The sequence below is a fragment of the Aotus nancymaae genome, unplaced genomic scaffold (assembly GCF_030222135.1).
Source record: "Aotus nancymaae isolate 86718 unplaced genomic scaffold, 86718_ANA_hifiasm-v0.15.2.pri h1tg000036l, whole genome shotgun sequence".
Classification (NCBI taxonomy): domain Eukaryota; kingdom Metazoa; phylum Chordata; class Mammalia; order Primates; family Aotidae; genus Aotus; species Aotus nancymaae.
The window spans coordinates 53421170-53445114 of NW_026988450.1; the positions used below are offsets into that span (position 1 = coordinate 53421170).

Genomic DNA, 23945 nt, shown 5'->3' on the forward strand with positions numbered 1-23945 from the left:
GTTCATACAGAAAAAGGATAAAGGTTTAATTCTTTCTTCATAATTGCTCGTTATCAGAGTATGGAGTTAGTGCCTATGTTTTTACTGTATCCAGTAATTCACTGTTGTTGTAGTGTGTGTGTGTGTGTGTGTGTGTGTGTGTGTGTGTATTCCTTATTACACATCCATTGTTATGAACCAAGGAGTTTTTATAAATTCTGTGCATTTCAATCAACTGCTTTCATTATATTCTTTTATGATGCTCAAGTTCTCTCGTATTTGGTCACTGGGAGCCCCCTTTTAATTGGCCACTGTGTCCTTTTGGCTGGAAGTACTAGTCTTTGGTAGCTTCCTTGCTTCCTGATACAACAGAACATCCCTGGTTTCTCTCGTATTTTCTGCCCTAGAATGGAAATCAGCCAGTCATCCAATGACCCTTTGACCCTTTCAGTGAGGAATGGTATTTAGAAGCCATAATTCAGAGGTTCTAATTGTGTTCACTGCTATTGCACTATTACCACAACATTTTATTGGGGAGGGCATAAGAGGGTATACAATCTCAAATTCTACTGGCAGAAGCTTAACATAGTATGATCTTTCTGGAAAACAAATCCTGGCTTGAACTGTGTGACTTTAAGAAAATTATTTTAATTCCACTGTGGCTTAATTTCCTGTAAAACAAGAGTCAAAACAGGGTCCATCTTATATTTTAATGTAAAGATTAAATAAGTTCATATATTATGTAAAGCATTTAGATTAATGATTGCATATGGTAAGCATTCTGTACAAATTAGGTATCATTTTTCATGAGAGCTTGGAAAACACTCCAACCTTGGACTTAGTAATTCTACTTTTATAAATAATAAATAATAAAAATTCAAAGATAAAAACACATTAATTACAACATTATGTGAACAAAACTGCAAACAATTTAATGTTCAACATTAGAAAATTATGAAAAAAATGATAAGGAAAAGAAGGCCATGATATGTCAAATAATACCAATAAACCCCATCAGCAAAGATGAACATTTCTACTTATCAAGTATGAATGCTCATTTCATTAAACACTAATCACATTTTTATTTTATGCCTTTATTGAACATTTGATAAAATACTTGGATTTTTATATATTTGCTAAATTAATAAGTGGTATTTATTTGTATTTCTGTGACTAGCTTTTGAAGTTAGTCTTTCTTTTAATTTTATTAGCCATTCAATTACTGTTTCTATAAATTATCTTTTGTCCATCTACTGGAGAAGAAAATTAACATTTAATATAGAAAGTATTTGCATAATTTATTTAATAACCTTGCATCAAACCTTGAGGGTAGGTAGTGTAAAATCCAATAAGCTAGCTTCTTGCCATTTAGAAATCTCAATTAATAGCAAACCAAAATTAATTCAGAAAGAATTATAATGATCTGGCATGTCTGGCTCATCTATCAGCATCACAAGCAGATGAGTTCTAGTAATGAATTTTAAAAGGTAAATGTATCAGGAATTAATCAGCTTGCTTTTGAGCTGCATTTTGTTTAGGGAGATCTCTAAGTACAACTACAAAAGAGCAGTATAGTGCAATGGTTAAGAGCACAGATTCTAAGCTATGCTATCTTGGTTCAAATCCTAGCTCTTCCATCTACTAATTACGTGGCCTTGGCTAAGATACTTAACCTTTCTGTTCCTCAACTTCCTTATTTGTAAAATGGAAACAGTATCTAAGCGGATGCATGTATATGTATTTATTTACACAGATTCATTTGCTTGTCATAACAAATGATTTGCTTATTTCATTAAACACTAATCACATTTTTATTTTATGCCTTTATTGAACATTTGATAAAATAGATTTTTATGTATTTACTAAATTAACAGGTGGTATTTATTTGTATTTCTCTGACTTTATCATAACAAATGATAAGCAAATGAATTTGTGTAAATAAATACATATACATACATACATTCACAGAGTCTGAATATTTGTATCCCTCCCCAAATTCACATGGTTGAAATCCTAACCCCTAAGGTTACCATATTAGGAGGTGGAGTCTTTGTACCTCATGAGGTGATTAGGTCATAAGAGCTCTGCCCTCAAGAATAGGATTAGTGTCCTTATAAAAGAGACCCCAGAGAACTATCTAGCCTCTTTCACCATGTGAGAATCCCACAGCAAGAAGACACTGTCTATGAATCAGAAAATGAGCCCTCACCAGACACCAAATCTGCCAGTGCCTTGATGCTGGACTTCCCAACCACCAGAACTGTGAGAAATTTCAGTTCTTTATAAGCCACACAGTCTACGTTATTTTGTCACAGCACTCCAAATGGGCTAAGACACATAGATACAAACACATACACATAAACAAAAAGACAGTGATTAGAATGCTGCCTGGCTCATAGTAACTACTATGTAAGTGTTTGCTGTTGTTATAAGAATGAGTGTATATATCAGTCCCTGCTTGCCTCCTGCTACTTCATATAGCATAGCTTGCTATTCAAATACTATACTGTATTGTAACTACTTCAAAATATTTCTACTTTACAATTTTGGTAATTAAGTCATGATTTTTAAAAAAGCGCTACAGACGACACTACAGATATGTAAAAGGTAACACAACAGGAAAAGAATCAATATATATCTCATACACCACAGAGGTTTCTAACCTCTTACAGCAGAGCTTCTCAAACTTAAATGTAAAATAAATCACAGGGGATCTTGTTAAAATGAAGATTCCAATTTGGTATCTGGCATAGGGCCTGAGATTCTGAATTTCTAACCAGATACCAGACAGGACCAATGTAGCTGGTTCTACAACAGCACTTTGAATAGCAAGGATCTAGAGGTCATATATGAGCTTTTAGACATCTAGAATCACACAACATTATGGAAAAAATCTTCTCTGAATGTGTATAGGGGGATTATTTTCTGAGGAAAGCACCTACAGTTCTTATATTCTCAGGTATAGGGATGAGAGTAGGGGACAAGACAGGGAGAGAATTCTCAGAGGAGACGAGAAAGACACAAATCAGCTCTGCATAGCTAACTGAAAAAAAAAAAAATGAAACTATCGTTATTAAAAAAAAGAAAAATCAGGCTGGGGGCGGTAGCTCACACCTTCAATCCCAGTACTCTGGGAAGCCAAGGTGGGCAGATCACTTGAAGACAAGAGTTTGAGACTAGCCTTGCCAACATGGTGAAACTCTGTCTCTACCAAAAAAATCCAAAAATTAAGGAGCATGGTGGCGCAGGCCTGTAGTCCCAACTACTCTGGAGGCTGAGACAGAAGAATCACTTGAACCTGGGAGGCAGAGGTTTCAGTGAGCTGAGATCGTGCTACTGCACTCCAGTCTAGGTGACAGAGCAAGACTCCGTTAAAAAACAAAAACAAAAACAAAACAAACACAATTATTCATAGACGTATTACAGACAAATTATAATTTAGAAGACTAAACTGAAGAGTCTTTAAAATATAGAATAAAAAGATAAGAATATAAAAACCTAAGAGATAAAAAAGAGCTAGGTGCTTCTATTAAGTATAATATAATATTCACTTAATAGAAGTTCTAAATGAAGGAAACTTATAGGACAAAAGGAATTTAAAACACATATACAGGTGTCGACATATATATGTGCACACATACCCATAATAAATACACATATGTGCATATATTCACACAACTAGACATACACACATAGAAGTATTTTAGAAGAGTATCAGTATGTTCAGATAAAATGGTCTGCCAGATAGCAAACATTAACAAGGACTGACGATACACAACAAATACATACTTGTGAAAACTGTAAACTCCAAATAGAAAAAGGAAATTACAAGCTTCTAAAAGGACAACTCTGGTATGAGAACCAAAACGGTAACCTAAAAGTTACAAGATGATAAAATAACATACACAGAATTCTGGAACTAAATATTGGAGCCTGGAATTCCACATCCAGCCAAACCACTACTAAAGTGTGAGGGCAAAATAAAAAAACAGTTTTAGCTGTGTACCCGTAAGAATATATACAGCCCATACTTGGTTGTGGGGGGAAGAAGGGAAAGACAGAGGGAGAGAGAGGCAGAGAGAGAGAGAGGGAGAGAGAGGCAGAGAGAGAGAGAGAGAGAGAGAGAGAGAGAGAGAGAGAGAGAAACACAGCGAAATAAAATTCAGCCTGATTAAAGACTTTAAGAAAAATGGCAGGTCACTGACTCGTTGGCACTGTCATGGTGCGTCTGCTGAAGACCACGGGCCTCGTGGGATTGGCTGTACTCAAGAGTCCGTAAGAGAGGGTGAGAATATTGTACACAAAGATTCTTGATGGTCTTGACCAAATCCCTGAAAATGCAGAACACAGAAAGTATACAGAACAGACTGTAAATGAGAAGCTGGCTATGGTTAAAGCAGAATCAGATGTTAAAAAATGAGAATACCAACCTCAAGGTGGTCAAGTAGAAGAGGTGATTCCTCAGACTAAAAATTAACTAAGTCTGGTGAGAAAAATGCAGTGAAAACCCTGGGAGCCATTAAGGGAAGAGTGTCCCACCAATCAGTGGAAATGGCCAATATAATTACTAAATGACTTTGGTGGGTTGATGGGAAACTGATTTCATTAAATATTCTGTTTTATACTAAGAGTGTATCCATATTACTGACATATTATAATCAAGAAAAGTGATATACAAAATATTTAGGAGATTTGCTAAAATCAATGATTATAGTAATATAGTCTTGTGAATCAATTTTTGATTTGTAAAGCATTCATACATATTATTTCAAAGATATTGTTTCTTTGAACAAAGAAGATGTGGGAAGATTTGACAATTAGAAAAATTCCTACAGATCTTCAATACAGAGGCCATAATCAAAAAGTGGAGTTTCTTTAGTACTATCTTCAATACATCACTTAATTTTTTTATTGTCCCAAAGAAGAAAAGGCCCTTAATTATTATTGTCTAAACAAAGTTATAGATCACTGTTTGAAGTATTTTCAAATATAAAATAGCACAAGTGGCTGGTGACAAAATGTAAAATTATGGTTAACCTCCTTGGCTGTGATCTTATGTATGTAAAGTAATATTTAAATATATAATTATATGCTGATTACAAAATCCATAATAAATGTCATTTTATTTAAAAAAAAAAGAAAGGAAAAATGACAGGACAAAAAAACAGCAGTATGAGAGCAGGAAAATTAAAGGCAATTACAAATAAAAACAAGGAGTTCTATCCACTCTTGTGACTTCTATTCAACACTGTACTAGTGGTTTTGCTCAGAACAATTAGGCAAGGAAAAAAAAGCCATTTAGATTGGAAGGTATATTAGTCTATTTTCATGATTTTGATAAAGACATACCTGAGACTGGGAAGAAAAAGAGGCTTAATTGGACTTAGTTCCACAAGGCTGGGGAGACCTCATAATCATGGCGGGAGGTGAAAGGCACTTCTTATATGGTGGTGGCAAGAAAAAATGAGGAAGAAGCAAAAGCGGAAACCCCTGATAAACACATCAGAAGTTTATCATATTCTCAGGTGTAGGGAGACTTATTCACTATCATGAGAACAGCACAGGAAAGACCGGCCCCCATGATTCAATTACATCCCCCAGGTCCCTCCCAAAACACAGAGGAATTCTGGGAGATTCAAGTTGAGATTTAGTGGAGACACAGCCAAACCAAATCAGAAGGGAAGAAGTAAAACCACCTCTATTTGCATATGATACAATTTTGTCTCTGAAAAACCATAAGGTATTCACAGAAACAAAAACTTATTACAGCCAGTAAGTTCAAGAAGGTCACAGGATACAAGAAAATGTACATTCCTATGCATAACAATGACAATCTGAAAACTGAAAAAAAAAAATTCCACTTACAATAGCATGAAAAGGAATAACAGTTTCAGAGTGTAAGTTTTGTACTTCTTTTTCTAAAGAACAATTGTGCCTCAAAGAATACCATTAAGAAAGTAAAAGGACAAACTACAAAACAGGATAAAATACTTGAAAATCATATATCAGATAACGGGGTTAATAACCACAATGTTTAAAGAACTATTACAACTCAACAATAAAGACAGATACTCTAACCAATTAAGAAATGGGCAAAGGATTTGAATAAATATTTCTTCAAAGTATAAACACAAAAGGCTAATAAACATTTTGCACTTCTTTTGTTAAAGAAGTGCAAAATGTACACTCTGAAACTACAAAACATTATTCTGAAAGAGATTAAAATCTACATGAAGACATATCCCATGTTCATCAATCAGAAGGACTAAGATTGGTAAAACAGAAATTCTTTAAAACTATGTTTTAAGGATTCCATGCAATCTCTATCAAAATCCCAGCTGCCTTCCCTTGAGCTAGAAATTGATAAACTAATTTTAAAATTCATATGAAAATTCAAGAGAATAGCTGAAACAATCTTGAAAAATGAAAACAAATTAGAATGCTCATACTTTCTGACTTCAAAACTTACTACAGAGCAACACTAACGAAGGCAGTGTGTTACTGGCAAAGGATAGACAACATAGGTCAATAAAATATAGATCTGAGAGGTAAACTCTCATAATTTCAGCCAGTTGGTTTTCAACAAGGGTGCCAAGAAGATTAAATGGGAGAAAGACTAGTCTTTTCAACAAATAATGCTGGAACAAAGGAAGCCATGTGCAAAAGAAAGAATTTGACCCCTACCTCATATCATATACAAAAAACAGGTCAAAATACAGATCAGAAACCTAAATATAAGAGCTAAATTATAAAACTCCTAGAGGGAAAAAAACACACCAAAGTAAACCCCTATGACCTTGGGATAGCAAATGGCTTCTTAGACATAATATCAAAAGCGTAAGTAACAAAAACTAGGTAAACTGGACTCTCTCAAAATTTAAAACACTTGTGCCTCCAAGAATACCATTAAGAAAGTAAAAGGACAAACTACAAAACAGGATAAAATACCTGAAAATCATATATCAGATAACGGGGTTAATAACCACAATGTTTAAAGAACTCTTACAACTCAACAACAAATACAGATACTCTAACCAGTTAAGAAATGGCAAAGGATTTGAATAGATATTTCTTCAGAGTATAAACACAAAAGGCCAATAAACATATGAGAAGAACCTCAACATCATTACTTATCAGGGAAATAAAAATAAAAACAATTCTGACATACCACTTTACACTGATTAAAACAGCTGTAATAAAAAAGACAGACAATAAAGTGTTGGCAATCATGTGGACAGACTGGAACTCTCACACACTGCTAGTGGGAATATAAAATAGTGCTGCCCTTTGGAAAAGAGTTTGGAGTTCCTCAAAAAGGTAAACATAGAATTACTTTATGAGTTAGTAATTCTACACCCCTGTATATACCCAAGAGAACTGAAACTATGTGTTCACACAAAAATTTGCACACAAATAATCAGAGCATTGTTCATAATAGTCTCAAAGTGCAAATTATCCAAATGTCAACTAATGAACAGATACACAAAGTGGAATATCCATACAACGGAATATTATTTAGCCAGAAAAAGGAATAAAGTACTGAGCCATGTTACAAAGTCATGCTAGGACATGAATAAACCATGAAAATATTATGCTAGGTGAAAGAAGTCAAACACAAAAAGACCAAATAGCATATGATTTCATTTATACGAATGCCCAGAAAAGGTGAGTCCACAGTGATAGAAAGTTGATTTGTTGTTTCCAGGGGCTAGAGGGTAGAAAGAAGGGGTAGTAATTGTTAATAGGTACAGTTTCCTTTTGGGCCAACGCAAATATTTTGGAATTAGATAGTGGTGACAGTTGCGTAGCTCTGTGAACATGCTAAAAACTGAATTGTACACTTTAAAAGGTTGAAGTTCATCATATAAAATTGTTTTTTTTTAAAAAAAATATATATATCTACTACAAACAAGTGGTTTATCCTCAGAATGAAAGGCTAGTTATATATTTGAAAAAAATCAATCAGTGTAATCCATTATACTAACAGTCAAAAAAGAAATATCACATAATGACATGAGTAGATACAGAAAAGGGATTTTTCAAAATACAACATCCATTCTTATTAAAACTCTTAGCAAACTAGGAATACAAAAGAACATCTGCAACTTGGTAAAAAGGCATCTACAAAAATCTTACAGCTAATATACTTAATGGTGGAATCTGAAATACTTTCCCCCCATGATGGAAAACAAGGCAAGCACTTTCACCACTCCTACTCTACAACTGAAAGTCTTAGCCAATACAATAAGGCAAGAAAATAAACAAAAGATGCATAGTTGGGAAAGACAAAAATAATACAGTCCATATTCACAGATGACATAATTATGTAGAAAATTTGACAGAAATCTACACAAATACTCCTAGAACTAATAAATGAGTTTAGATACAAGGTCAACACAAAAATCAATCATATTTCATATACATTAAAAAAAATTAAAAATCAAAATTTAAAAGCAGTATTATTTTCTATAGCTCCCCTCAAATGAAATATGTATGACTATAACAAAACACACAAAGGATCTATGTGTTGACAACTACAAAACACTAATAGAAAAAATCAAATTTACAAAACCTAAATTACAGAGCAACTCTGCATTCATGGATTAGAAAACTCATAGCAAAGATGTCAATTCTTCCTAAAGTGATCTATAAATTTAACAATATCAATCAAAATCCCTGCAGGATATTTTGTACATAAAGACAAGCTGATTCTAAAATGTATATGGAAGAGAAATTAGAATAATTTTTACAAAAAATAAAACTGAAAGGACTGCATGCACTACCCAATTTTAAGACTGATGATAAAGCTATAGTAATTAAAACAGTGTGACAATAACAAAATGATACACAGAACAATGGAACAGATTATAATCCAGAAATAGACTCATGCAAATTATGACCACTTGATCTTTGATAAACCTGCAAAGGCAGTTCAACAGAAAAGAATACTCTTTTCAACAAATGGTATTGGAACAACTGGTGGTTATCCATATGCAAAAACTGACCCTCTTTTTTAAACCTCATACCTTTTAGAAGATAAATTATAATGAATTTTAGATCTAAATTGTAACATAAAACTCTAAAATTTTAGGAGAAAAAAAAACAGAAGAAAACCTTTGTGATCTGGGATTAGGTAAAGAGCTTTTAGAAATGACACAAAACACTTTGGGAGGCCGAGACGGGTGGATCACGAGGTCAAGAGATCGAGACCGTCCTGGTCAACATGGTGAAACCCCGTCTCTACTAATACAAAAAATTAGCTGGGCATGGTGGCGCGTGCCTGTAATCCCAGCTACTCAGGAGGCTGAGGCAGGAGAATTGCCTGAACCCAGGAGGCGGAGGTTGCGGTGAGCCATGATCGCGCCATTGCACTCCAGCCTGGGTAACGAGCGAAACTCCGCCTCAAAAAAAAAAAAAAAAAGAAATGACACAAAAAACAACTGTAAAATAAAAAAACTGACAAATTGAACATCAAATTTATAAACTTTTCCTTTGCCAATGCCACTGTCTAGAGAATAAAAAAGACAAGCTACAGACTAAGGTTCTCCTTAATCTCTCACCCTTTGTACCTGGGCAAATACTTTTATATACAAGTAATCAAGTTAGTAACACTACTAGGTCATATATGAAAAAATATATATACAAGAACTCCCAAAACTCAACAGCAAAAAAACCACCAACCCAATTAAAAATGAGTAACAAACTTGAACATTTAACACAAGATGGCAAAAAAGTATATGACAAGATGTTCAATATCATTAGCCATTAAAAAAATACAAATGCAAACCAGACAAACTACCACTATTTCCCTTCTAGAATAACAAAAATAAAAATATTAACAATACCAAGTACTGACAAAGATGCAGAGCAAATGAAACGCTCTCACACTGCTAGTCAGAATGGAAACTGATATAGTCACTTTGGAAAACAGTTTGGTAGTTTATTATAAAGTTAAGCGTGTATGTCTAACTTAAGACCCAGCAATTCTTCTCGTAAGTATTTACCCTAAAGCAGGGGTCCCCAACCCATGGGCTGCACACCAGTAATGGTCCATGGCCTGTTAGGAACTGGGCAAGCACAGCAGGAGGTAAGTGGTGGGTGAACAAGCATTACCACCTGATAAGGTCTGGCCATGTCTCCCACCCAAAATCTCATCTTGAATTATAATCCCCATAATCTTTATAAGCCCCATGTGTCAAGGGAGAGATCAGGTGGAGGTAACTGAATCATGGGCATGGTTTCCCCCATGCTGTTCTCATGATAGTGAGTTCTCATAAAATCCGATGGTTTATAATTGTTTAGTAGTTCCTCCTGTGTTCATTCTTCCTCCTGTCACCTTGTGAAGAAGGTGCCTTGCTTCCCTTTTACCTTCCACCATGATTCTAAGTTTCCTGAGGCCTTCCCAGCCATGCTGAACTGTGAGTCAACTAAACTTCTTTCATTTATAAATGAGCTGGTCTCAGGCAGTTCTTTACAGCAGTGTGAAAACAGACTAATGAACCACCTGAGGTCCACCTCCTGTCAGATCAGTGGCAGACCGCAAACTCTACTGTAAACTGTACATGCAAGGGATCTAGGTTGGGTGTTCCTTATGAGAATCTAATGCCTGATGATCTGAAGTGGAACAATTTCATCCAAAACCATCCTCCCTCCCCACCAGGTCTGCAGAAAAACTGTCTTCCACAAAACTGGTCCCTGGAGTCAAAAAGGTTGGGGACTGTTGCCCTGGAGAAATAAAAAAACTATGTCCACACAAAAAGCTGTACTGGCTATTTGTAGAAGCTTTATTTATAATAACCAAAAATGGAAAACAATGGAAATGTCCTTCAATAGGTGAACTGATAAACCATGGTATATCCATACAATGCCAAGAATAAACTATTGATTGTTGTAACAATGTGGATGAATCTCCAAGATATTATGCTGAGTAAAAGCAGTCAGTCTCAAATGATTATGTGTTTGACAATTCCATTTATATGACATTCTTAAAAAGACAAAACTATGGTTAGGAACATCTTAGTGGCTATCATTGATTATGGGTGAGGACTATAAAGGAAGAGCAGGTGGGAGTTTTCTGAGGTGATGGACTGTTCTACATCCTGATTTTAGTGGCAGCTACATGAATGTGGACATGTGTTAATAGTCATATAACTTTGCATCAGAAGAAAAGAGAGTTCATTTTACGGCATAACGTTTAAAATGGAATTTAAAAATAAACAGTCAGCTAACAAAAAAATCAAGAAAATAAATAGTGAAAGGAAATTAATAAAATAGAAAACAAGGAAAGCAGTATAGCATAAAACCAAGAGCTGGTTCTTTGAGAAGAACACCTAAAATAAAGAAACCTTTGATAAGTCTGCTCATAAAAAGAATGACAGACAAGAGAGACAGACGGGTATTAGGAATGACTATGATGATATAATCACAGAGTAGAAAATATTTTTAAAATAATATTATTTAGAACTTTAAAGCAAATATGGAAATACAGGTACAATAATGTTCTAGGAAAATATAAGTTAATATAAATTAGCAAAACTGACTCAAGGATGACAGAATTGAAAATTAAAGAGTTATTTCCCCAAAGGCATTATGCACATATGCTTTGAGAGTAGAGTTCTAATAAACCTTTAAAAAACATAATTTCTATTTTTTGTAGCTAGCCCCCTATTTAGATCAAGGAATAAACGAATAAATAAAATAACAAAACACATAAAAAGCAGAGATAAATCATGTATTCTGATTCTAATTCTCTCCCACCCACATACAAGCAATCAAATTAGGGAATAAATGAATAAATAAAATAAAATAAATAAAAAGCAGAGATAAATCATGTATTCTAATTCTCTTTAACCCACCCACATACAAACAATCAAATCAAACACTCAGACTCTTATTCTTACATGACAGAAAAAAATAATGTGAAGTTGAATCGTACACAAATGTAATTTATGCAATTTCTTAATACCCCTTTGTATTTTTCGTATGGCTCCTAACCTTGGTGTAGTGATCTATGCCAGCAGCACCGATAGTTGTAGGTTCTCCTTAATCTCTCACCCTTTGTACCTGGGCAAATACTTTTATATACAAGTAATCAAGTTAGTAACACTACTAGGTCATAGTTTAGATAGCACTGGAGCTATATTTCAGTTAACTTCATGTCTGCTATTTTCTGAGCAAATTAGTTTGGTCTTAAAAGTGTCATCCACACAAACTGGATGTAATCAACTGACAGAATACAGGAGTCCTATCCCCTGACTTGAGCTCAATTCTCATTTAGCATCTCCATTTTACCTCCCACACAGCTCCTGCCTTCAGATGTGAGTTTCACTTCTCAGGGAACTGGTCCATCTCCACTGAGGTCTCTTACTGGCTTATTAAATCCCAAGGCCCATGCATAAGAAGGGATCTACTTCTTATAGGCTCATCTGTATTATCTTGCTTAGTGAAATAAAGTTTAAACACACTAGGAATGAAAACATTTCTCCCCTCAGCATTTATTAGTACAAAATGCTAATTTTTGCTTTCTTATTACAGTACCTATACAGTCCATAAACAATCACTTACTTCTCCTTTTCTAATCTTAAAAGGCAAAATAATAACTGGAACACTAAAATCTCTTATATTGCTCCTAAACACTAAAATTAACAAAAAAAGATTATAAGTTCATCTAAAATAAAGATTAGCAGATATGAAAATCAAGCAGAAGGAGGGGGAGGTTAGGTTACACAAGGGAAAAAAATAAAAGGGGTAGAGGGTAGAAGAAAGCTGAGACTGACAATATACTGATGTTATTTTTTTTTTTTTTTTGAAAGAAAGAAAGAAAGAAAAAAAATGAAGAGTAAGAAAAAGGAAGAGAGAGAGAGAGAGAGAATGGGAGTATTGCTTTCTTGCCCAGGCTAGAATGCAGTTTAGTAATGGGTATTGAAAACCTCTTTAACACCAATAATTATACTTGATGTAGACAGGAAGGAATAAGGGAAGAAAATAACAAACAAGCAGCCAACCAATATTTCATTTAAACCTATGAAATGCTATGCGATTACTGAGGAGTGATTTACTTCCAATTATGTAGTCACTTTTGGAATAGGTGTGAGGTGGTAATGTATGTTTTGTGTATTTGAAGTGGAGAGTTCTGTAAATGTTTATTAAGTTTACTTGTTCCGGGTGTGAGTTCAAGTCCTGAATGTCCTTGTTAATTTTCTGTCTCGTTGATCTATAAAATCGTTAGCTCTTCTTGTTACATTGATCCTTTTGCCATTATATAATGTCCTTCTTTGCCTCTTTTGCTCTTTGTTGCTTTAAAGTCTACTTTATCAGAGGCGAGAATTGCATCTCCTGCTTTTTGTTTATTTGTTTATTTTTACTCTCTGAATGGTTGATAAATCTTCCTCCTTCTCTTTGTTTTGAGTCTTTGTGTATCATTGCATGTGAGATGGGTCTGGATGCAGCATACCGATGGGTTTTGGCTTTTTATCCAATTAGAATATATATATATAGGTTTAATATTGGCATTTGATGCTAGCTGGCTGTTTTGCCCATTAGTTAGTGTAAATTTTTCATTGTGTTAATGCTCTTTGCTTATTGATATATTTTTGGAAAGGCTGATATTGGGTGTTCATTTATATGTATAGTGCTTCTTTCAGAAGCTCTTGTAAAGCAGGCCTGGTGGTGGTGAAGTCTCTAAGTACTTGTTTGTTCGCAAAAATTTAATTTTTCCTTCCATTATAAAGCTTAGTTTGGCTGGATAGGAAATTCTGGGTTGAAAGTTCTTTTCTTTAAGGATGTTAAATATTGGTCCCCACTCTTTTCTGGCTTGTAGGGTTTCTGCTGAGAGATCTGTTGTAAGTCTGATAGGTTTCCCTTTATGGGTAACCTGACCTTTCTCTCTGGCTGCCCTTAGTATTTTCTCCTTCATTTCAACCCTAGTAAATCTAGCAATTATGTGCCTTGGGGTTGGTCTTCTTGAAGAATATCTTTGCGGTGTTCTCTGTATTACCTGGAGTTGAATATTACCCTGCCTTGCCAGGTTGGGAAAGTTTTCCTGAATGATATCCTGAAGAGTATTTTCCAACTTGGATTCATTCTCTTCGTCACATTCAGGTACACCTATCAAACGTAAATTAGCTCTTTTCACATAGTCCCATATTTCCTGGAGACTTTGCTCATTCCTTTTCATCATTTTTTCTCCATTCTTGTCTTCTTGTTTCATTTCACTGAGCTGGTCCTCAACTTCTGATATCCTTTCTCTTCTGCTTGATCAATTCGACTGTTTAAACTTGTGCATGCTTCGCAAAGTTCTCGTGTTGTGTTTTTCAGCTCCATCAATCACTTATATTCTTCTCTAAATTGTCCATTCTCGTTAACATTTCGTCAAACCTTTTTTCAAGGTTCTTAGTTTCTTTGCATTGGGTTAGAATAAGTTCTTTTAATTCACAGAAGTTTCTTATCACCCACATTTTGAAACCTGCTTCTGTTACTGGAACACACTCGTAATCTATTAAGCCTTGTTCCGTTACTGATGAGGAATTGCGATCCCCTGTAGAGCGAGAGGCATTCTGATTTTGAGTATTCTCTGCCTTTTTACGCTGGTTTCTTCCCTTCATTATATATTTATCCGTCTGTTGTCTTTGTAATTACCGACTTTCTAACTAGGTCTCTGAGCTGACGTCCAACTTGTTGATTCCCAGCGCCGAAATCTGAGCAATCCACTGCGCCGGCCAAAATAGCGGTGTTAAGATTGATGGTGCTTTTCTGCCCGGGAATCTCCGGACTCTGCACCAAGAACTGGAGCGCTAAGGCGCCAGCAAAACCGCCACGCAGGCCACAAGAGTCACCCTGGCGACCCATGGGGCTCCTCCACTGGGAATCTCCTCGTCCGTGAGCAACAAATATTCGTCTGAAAGTGTGGCGTCCTCTCGTTCTCTGCGCTTTCACTGGGAGGTACGTGCCCGAGCTGCTAGTCATCAGCCATCTTGGATCTCTCTCTATACTGATGTTATAAATGCAAAGTGTAAAAATATCAGTAAATGTATTCTAGCAGATTAAAATATATCATTAGTAAGTTGATATGGCCTATAAATGAATGCAAAAATGATTCAACATTAGGAATCACATAAATGTAATTTATTCCACATATAGATAAATAAATTCATTTATTCAACAAGTATTGTCTGGCATTATACTAAATATGTTTTACATGTAACTTTAACCCTATGGTAATTGCAAAAATGGAAAACAATGTCACTATTCTCACAAAATTTTTTTTTGTGTTGGAAAATATAATTGTCATTTTACATATTTTTATTTACTATGTTATTTATGGTAATATGTAATAGGTTTCTTATTGTCATTTTAAATGGATTAATATTTTAATAATTTCTCAATTTTAATTCCTAATATTCTTAAAAGCATATATAGCTCCTACATTAAAACCATTTTTTCAAGTCCTCAATAATTGTGGAGTCCTGAGATCCGAAAGTTTGGAAACTGCTGCAAAACAGAATTTCCTTATGCTAATATACCATAATTTATTCACCTGTTCTATTGCTGATAGAGACAGGGGTTGTTTTTAGTCTGGGACTATAACAAATAAGGACATTATGAATATTCTTGTACACGTCTTTTGGCAGACATTATGTGCCTGTTGGGTTCATATCTAAGGGCAGAATTGCTGGGCCACAGGACATGTTTACATACAGCTTTAATAGACACTGTTTTCCAATGTGGAAATGTGGTTAGTCGAATTGAGATGGGCTCTAAGTATAAAATTTACACTAGATTTCGAAGACTGAGCATAAAAAACATAACGCAGAGTTTCTCATTAATAATTACTTTCTAATGATTACATGTTGAAATGATAGTATTTTAGATATATTCATTTTAGAATATTAACATTAATTTCACCTGTTACTTTTTTAAAAATGTGGTTAATAGAAAATTCAAAACTACATATATAATTTACACTTGAGGCTGACATTATATATCTGAGATGCTTCTAAGAAGGACACTTAGTTTTGAGGAACTAGGAAGATTCCCCAAAGGAGGTAGCAGTGGGAGGAAAGTTGAAGGACAGCAGGAGTTAGCCTAGTGAACAAAGTAGTGGAGGAAGAAATAAGGCAGGAAGAAGGAACAGTGTATATAAAGGCTGGGAGTCGGCCAGGCATGGTGGCTCACCTGTAATCCTAGCATTTTGGGAGGCCAAAGCAGGTGGATCACCTGAAGTTGGAAGTTCAAGACCAACCTGACCAACATGGAGAAACCCTGTTTCTATTAAAAAATACAAAATCAGCCAGGGATGGTGGCACATGCCTGTAATCCCAGTTACTTGGGAGGCTGAGGCAGGAGAATTGCTTGAACACAGGAGGCAGAGGTCGCAGTGAGCTGAGATTGCACCATTGCACTCCAGTCTGGGCAACAAGAGTGAAACACCATCTCAAAAAAAAAAAAAAATTAACGTAAATAAAGACTGGAAGTCACAAGTATTGCAGGAACATGGTGTGGGAGAGGGAGAAGAGCAGGGGTGAAGGGGAGTGACCAAGATGAGGCAGAAAGATAAAAAATAGCCAGATCCCCTGCCCTTAGTGATCATTCCTGCTTGCAGAGCACAGAGAAGGAATCCAGATCTGCCAGTGCCCTGCCCACAAGCCAACAGTACCTCCAGTGTGATTAGCGCACAGTCACCAGTAGGGAGCCCCTGACACCCTGTCTAGCTGTGTTGCCTCCACCACTGTGGTGAACACCCACAGGGAGGCAGGCACCCTGGCTCCACTAACACACTGCCGTAACTGCTGCAAGTTGGTCCCCCCAATCCCGCGCAATGGATTTCTAATCTTGAAGAGCCAGAGAACAAAGTTGGGGCCCTATTCAAGCCCCCCAGAGTTAGAGCATGCAGTCCAGGAGTTGGAAGCTGAGCACTGGCCCCCTAAAATCTTCCAGAAATGAAGCCAGTCAGCTGAATCCACCTTACATCACCAACAAAGTTATCAAATAGGATAAAAGGGGGGAAAAATCCAGAGATCAGCAACCTCAAAGATTAAGGGTAGATAGGCCCACAAGATGAGTAAGAATCAATACAAGAACCCTGAAAACTCAAAAAGCCAGAGTGCCATTTTCCCTCCAAATTACTGCATTACCTCTCCAGCAAGGGTTCTGAACTGAGCTAAGATGCCTGAATGACAGAAATAGAAAGCAGAATATGAATAGTAACAAAGATCAACTGGACTATAGGAGTACGTTGAAACCCAACTCAAAGAAGCTAAAAATCATGACAAAACAATTCAGGAGCTGACAGACAAAACAGCCACTACCGAAAAGAATGTAACCAACTGAAAGAGCTGAAAAACACAGTTTAAGAATTTCATAATGCAATTACATTAATAGTAGAACAGACCAAGCAGAGGAAAGAATCTCAGAGCTTGAAGACTGGCTTTCTGAAACAAAACAGTCAGAAAAGAATGAAGAGGAACAAACAAAACCGCTGAGAAATAAGGGATTATATAAAGCGATCAAATCTACAACTCATTGGTGTCTCTGAAAGAGATGGGGAAAATAGAACCAACTTGGAAAACATATTTCAGGATATCGTCCATGAGAACTTCCCCAACCTAGCTGGAGAGACCAACATTCAAATTCAGAAAATGCAGAGAACCCAAGTAATACATTTCACAAGATCATCCCCAAGACACATAATCATCAGATTCTCCAAGGTCAAAATGAAAGAAAAAGTGTTAAAGGTAGCTAGAGAGAAAAGGCAGGTCACCTACAAAGGGAAGCACATCAGATTAACAGCACACCTCTCAGTAGGAATTCTATAAGCCAGAAGAGATTGGGGGCCAGTCTTCAAAATTCTTAAAGAAATTCCAACCAAGAATTTCCTATCTTGCCAATGTTTCATAAGCAAAAGAGAAAAAAGATCGTTTTCAAACAAGCAAATGCTGAAGGAATTCATTACCACCGGACCTGCTGTGTAAAAGCTCCTGAATGAAGCACTAAACATGGGAAGCAAAGACCATTAGCAGCCACTACAAAAACACACTGGAGTACAAAGACCAACGACACTATAAAGCAACAGCATAAACAAGTCTGCAAAATAACCAGGAAACATCATGATGGAAGGATCAAATCCATACATATCAATACTAAGCTTCAATGGAAATGGGATAAACGCCCAAAGTAAAGGACACAGAATGGAAAGCTGGATAAGGACACAAGACCCATTGGTATGCTATCTTCAAAAGACTCATCTCGCATCCAATGACACCCATAGGTTTAAAACAAAGAGATATAGAAAAATCTACCAAGAAAATGGAAAAGAGAAAAAAGCAGGGGTTGCAATCCTAGTTTCAGACAAACCAACTTTAAATCAAGTCAGATAAAAAAAGACAAAGAAGAACATTACATAATGGTAAAGGGTTCAATACAACAAGATTTATTTTAAATATATAGGCACTCAACACAGGAGCACCCAGATTCATAAAGCAAGTTCTTAGAGACATTCAAAGAGACTTAGACTCCCACATAATAATAGAGGGAGACTTTAACACCTCACTGACAGTATCAGATTGAGACAGAAAATTAACATAGATATTCAAGACCTGAATTCAGACTAGATCAAATAGACCTGACAGATATCTACAGAACGCTCCACCTCAAAAGAACAGAATATACATTCTTCTCATTGCCAGATGGCACGTACTCTAAAGTTGATTACATAATCAGAAGCAAAACACTCCTCAGCAAATATAAAAGAATTGAAATCATAAAAAACCATCTCTTGAACCACAGCACAATCAAATTAGGAATCAAGACTAAGAAACTCACTCAAAACCATACAGTTACATGAAAATGGAATAATCTGCTCCTGAATGACTTCTGAGTAAATAATAAAATTCAGGAAGAAATCAAGATGTTCTTGGAAACCAATGAGAACAAAGATATAACGTACCAGAATCTCTGAGATACAGCTAAGGCGGTATTAAAAGGGAAATTTATAGCACTAAATATCCACATCAGAAAGTTAGAAAGTTCTCAAATGAACAACTTAACATCATAACTAAAAGAACTAGAGAACCAAGAGCAAACAAATCCCAAAGATAGTAAAGACAAGAAATAACCAAAATCAGAGATGAACTGAAGGAGACTGAGATGCAAAAATCATTCAAAAGATCAACAAATCCAGGAGCTGGTTTTCTGAAAAAAAAAATAAAATAGACCACTAGCTAGACTAATGAAGAAGAAAAGAGAGAAAATTCAAATAAGCACAATCAGAAACAACAAAGGGGATACCACCACTGACCCCACAGAAATACAATCATCAGAGAATTTTACAAACACCTGTATGCACATAAACTAGAAAAACTAGAATAAATGGATAAATTGCTAGACACATATACCCCCCCAAGACTAAACCAGGAAAAAAACTGAATCCCTGAACAGGCCAATAACAAACTCTGAAATTAAGTCAGTAATAAATAGCCTACCAACCAAAAAAAGTCCAGATGGATTCACAGCTGAATTCTACCAGATGTACAAAGAAGGGTTGGTACTGTTCCTGCTGTAACTGTACAAAAATTGAGAAGAAGCTCCCTCCTAACTCATTCTATGAGGCAGCATCATCAAACAACAAAAACAAAAAAACAAAAAAACTTCTTGGCAACAAAAGAAAACTTCAGGCCAATATTCTTGATGAACACTGATGGAAAAACCCTCAACGAAATACTGGCAAACTGAATCCAAAAGCACATCAAAAAGCTTACCCACCGTGATCAAGTAGGCTTTATCATCCCTGGGATGTACTGATTCAACATATGCAAATCAATAAATGTGATTCACCGCATAAAGAGAGCTAAAGACAAAAACCACATGATTATCTCGACAGATGCAGAAAGGGCTTTTGATAAAAGTCAACACCCCTTCATATTAAAAACTCTCAGTAAACTAGGTATTAAGAAATATACCTGAAGATAGTAAGAGCTATCTATGACAAACCCACAACCAACATCATAATGAATGGGGAAAAGCTGGAAGTATTCCCCTTGAAAACCAACATAAGACAAGGATGCCTTCTCACCGCTGATATTCAACATAGCATTGGAAGTCCCAGTTAGGACAATCAAGCAAAAGAAAGAAATACAGGGCATCCAAATAAGACGACAGGATATCAAATTATTCCTGTTTGTAAATGACATGATCCTATATCTAGAAAACCCTATAGTCTCAGCCAAAAGCTCCTTAAGCTGATAAGCAACTTCAGCAAAGTCACAGGATACAAAATCAATGTGCAAATATCACTAACATTCCTATACACCAAAAAGAGTCAAGCTGAAAGCCAAATCAAGAATGCAATTCCATTCACAACTGCCACAAAAAGAATAAAATACCCAGAAATATAGCTAACCAGGGAGGTGAAAGATCTCTAGAAGGAGAACTACAAAGTCATGCTTCAAAAAAATCAAGAGATGACACAAACAAATAGAAAAACATTCCATGTTCATGGACAGGAAGAATCAATATTGTTAGATTGGCCATACTGCCCAAAGCAATTTACAGATTCAATGCTATTCCTATTAAACTACCACTGACATTCTTCACAGAACTAGAAGAAACTATTTTAAAATTCACATGGAACCAAAAAAGAGCCCAAATAGCCAAGATAATCCTAAATGAACAGAACAAAGCTGGAGGCATCATGCTATATTACAGGTCTATAGTAACCAAAACTGCATGGTAGTAATACAAAAACAGACACATAGACCAATGGAACACAATTGAGAACCTAGAAATAAGGTGGCACACCTACAACTATCTGATCTTCAACAAACGACAAAAACGAGCCATGGGAAAAGGATTCCCTATTCAATAAACGGTGCTGGGTAACTGGCTAGCCATATTCAGAGAATTGAAACTGGACCCCTTCATTACACCATAGGCAAAAATTAACTCAAGATGGATTGAAAACTTAAATGTAAAACCCAAAACTATAAAAATCCTGGAAGACAAGCTAGGCAATACCATTCTAGACACAGAAAGAGGCAAAGATCTCAGGACAAAGATGCCAAAAGCAATTGCAACAAATGCAAAAACTGACAAATGAAATCTAATTAAACTGAAGAGCTTCTCTCCAGCAAAAGAAACTGTCAACAGAGTGAATAGGCAACTTACAGAAGGGAGAAAATTTTTGCAAACTATGCATCTGACAATTATGTATAATTTGCAAACTATCCAGCATCTATAAAGAACTAATCTCACACCCAGCATCTATAAAGGACTTAAATTTACAAGAAAAAAAAAAAAAAACAATAAAAAGTGGGCAAAGGACATGAATGCTTTTAAAAAAAGACATACATACAGCCAACAATCATATGAAAAACAGCTCAACATCACCAATCATTAGAGAAATGCAAATCAAAATCACAATGAGATACCATCTCACACCAGTCAGAATAGCTAATTATTAAAAAGTCAAAAAAAAAAAAAAAAAAAAAAAACAGATGCTGACAATGCTGTGGTGAAAAAGGAAGGCTTGTACACTGTTGGCAGAAGTGTAAATTAGTTCAACCATTGTGGCAGACAATGTGGCGATTCCTCAAAGACCTAAAAACAGATATATCATTGACCCAGCAAACCCATTAGTGGGAATATACCCAAAGGAATATAAATTGCTCTATTATAAAGATGCACATTATGTATACTGCAGCACTAGTCACAATAGCAAAGACATGGAATCAACCTAAATGCCCATCAATGACAGTCTGGATAAAGAAAATGTGGTGCATATGTATCATGGAATACTATGTAGCCATAAAAAAGAACAAGATCATGTCCTTTATAGGAACATGGATGGAGCTGGAGGCCATTATCCTTAGCAAACAAATGCAGGAACAGAAAACCAAATACTGCATGTTCTCACTTGTAAGTGGGAGCTAAATGATGAGAGGGGAATGAGAGAGGGAGGGGAACAACACAAACTGGGGCCTATCAGAAGGTGGAGGATGAGATGAAGAAGAGGATCAGAAAAAATAACTACTGGGTACTAGGCTGAATACCTAGGTGATGAAATAATCTATACAACAAACCCCCATGACACAAGTTTACTAATATAACAAACCTGCACATGTACCTCTGAACTTAAAAAAAAAGAAACTAGCCAGATCATCAAAGTTCTAGTGAGTTAAATTTATATTTTAAAAATAGGGAACTACTGTTGGGTTTTAACCAAGAAAGTTACATCATGATCAGATGTGTACTCACTCTGGCTAATGCTAGGTGTGGTATGACTGAATCAGGACAAGACTAGAGCCAAGACTAGTTGGGGGCTGTTACAATAATATAGATCAAAAAAAAAAGAAAGGGGCCTCTACACAAAGAGCACAGCAGTAGAGAGACATGAACCTTAGGCAAAACTACTATTCTCAAAGCTTCAGTTTCTTCTAATAATACCTACCTCAAATAGTAATTTTGAGGATTAATTGTGGCATTTTTTGTATAAGTATTCTGTATTCTCTTAGCAAAACTTTTACAGGCAATAATTTCAAGAAACAATTCTACTTCAAAATATATCAGATACAAAGATTATTCTTATGTTTTCTCCAATATACATAAAAGATGCCTTAACTATTAATGAAATTAAGTCAGATTATGAAAGGTTTACTCTCTTCCTTATATTTGAAAAGGTAAATTCCAACTACTAAATATCCTATTGTGCTCCATTTAATCCTAATATTAAAAGATTAGTACCATTTTAATTTCTTTAAAAACTGAAATGCCGGGCGCGGTGGCTCACGCCTGTAATCTCAGCACTTTGGGAGGCCAAGGCGGGTGGATCACGAGGTCAAAAGATCGAGACCATCCTGGTCAACAGGGTGAAACCCCGTCTCTACTAAAAATACAAAAAATTAGCTGGGCATGATGGCGCGTGCCTGTAATCCCAGCTACTCAGGAGGCTGAGGCAGGAGAATTGCCTGAACCCAGGAGGCGGAGGTTGCGGTGAGCCGAGATCGCGCCATTGCACTCCAGCCTGGGTAATAAGAGCGAAACTCTGCCTAAATAAATAAATAAATAAATAAATAAATAAATAAATAAATAAAAACTGAAATATAAGTGAATTAAAGGTAGAGATCAAGTTAGTCTCATTCAATGACAAAACATGAGCAAAAAACAATTTCACATCTTCACCAAACATACCAGCAGGTCAATGAGTTATTAAATATTTAAGAGGAAAATTAGAAAACTGTTCTGTCAGTTTTATTTACTTTGAAGTTTTGGGACCTACTAAAGTTACATTTTTTGTAAAAAAGCTATACAATCACCCCCCCACCCAAAAAAGATAAAAGCTTGATTTTTCCAAATCTCTTCTGAAATTCACCAATCTTTCAATACATTCTTGATTCTTTTATAGACAATCTGATTTCTAAAGCAAACTCTATCGATAACTTAGTAAAAAGCATTTAACTTGAGCAAAAAAGTAATGGAAATCCAGCTTTTGCCCCACCCTTTGCTTCTTGCCTAAAATACACTTAAAACACTGTAAAAAGTTATGTTCTATACTTATTTCACTGACAAAATGACTGCCCTCAGAACTGAGTTCTCCACAGAGCCCTTCTTAAAGTTCCTCCCCTTGTAATTTAAGCCCATCTCTTCCTGTCATCTGTTGTATAACTATTCACAGTATGTCTTCTTGCATAGTGTTTGTAGTCTTCTCTAGTCTACATTAAATAACAGAAATCTAACTTGCTAAAGGTCCAAACTGTTCTATTGAATTGAGGGAACAAAAATCACCCTCAACTTCTCATTCCTACTCTTCATTGATGATCTCTTGTCATATTACTTTGAGAAAACAAGAACAATCAGATGTAATGTCCACCTTCCCAACCCAAAACCTACAGACCTAAATACACTTGCATCAATATTTTCTTCTTTCCCTCTTAGTTCAAGAGAGGAAAAATCCCTTTTTCTCTATCAAAAGGGCA

General features: G+C 35.7%; 1 protein-coding gene and 1 pseudogene across 2 annotated transcripts in view; one reads left to right on the top strand and one right to left on the bottom strand.

Annotated features, from left to right (window-relative positions):
- The window catches only part of LRP12 (LDL receptor related protein 12), a 99125-nt gene that overhangs the window by 69218 nt on the left and 5962 nt on the right, over positions 1-23945 (bottom strand). The gene's annotated exons all lie outside the window — the stretch shown is intronic.
- LOC105732755 (NADH dehydrogenase [ubiquinone] 1 alpha subcomplex subunit 5-like) lies at positions 4199-4543 on the top strand (annotated as a pseudogene).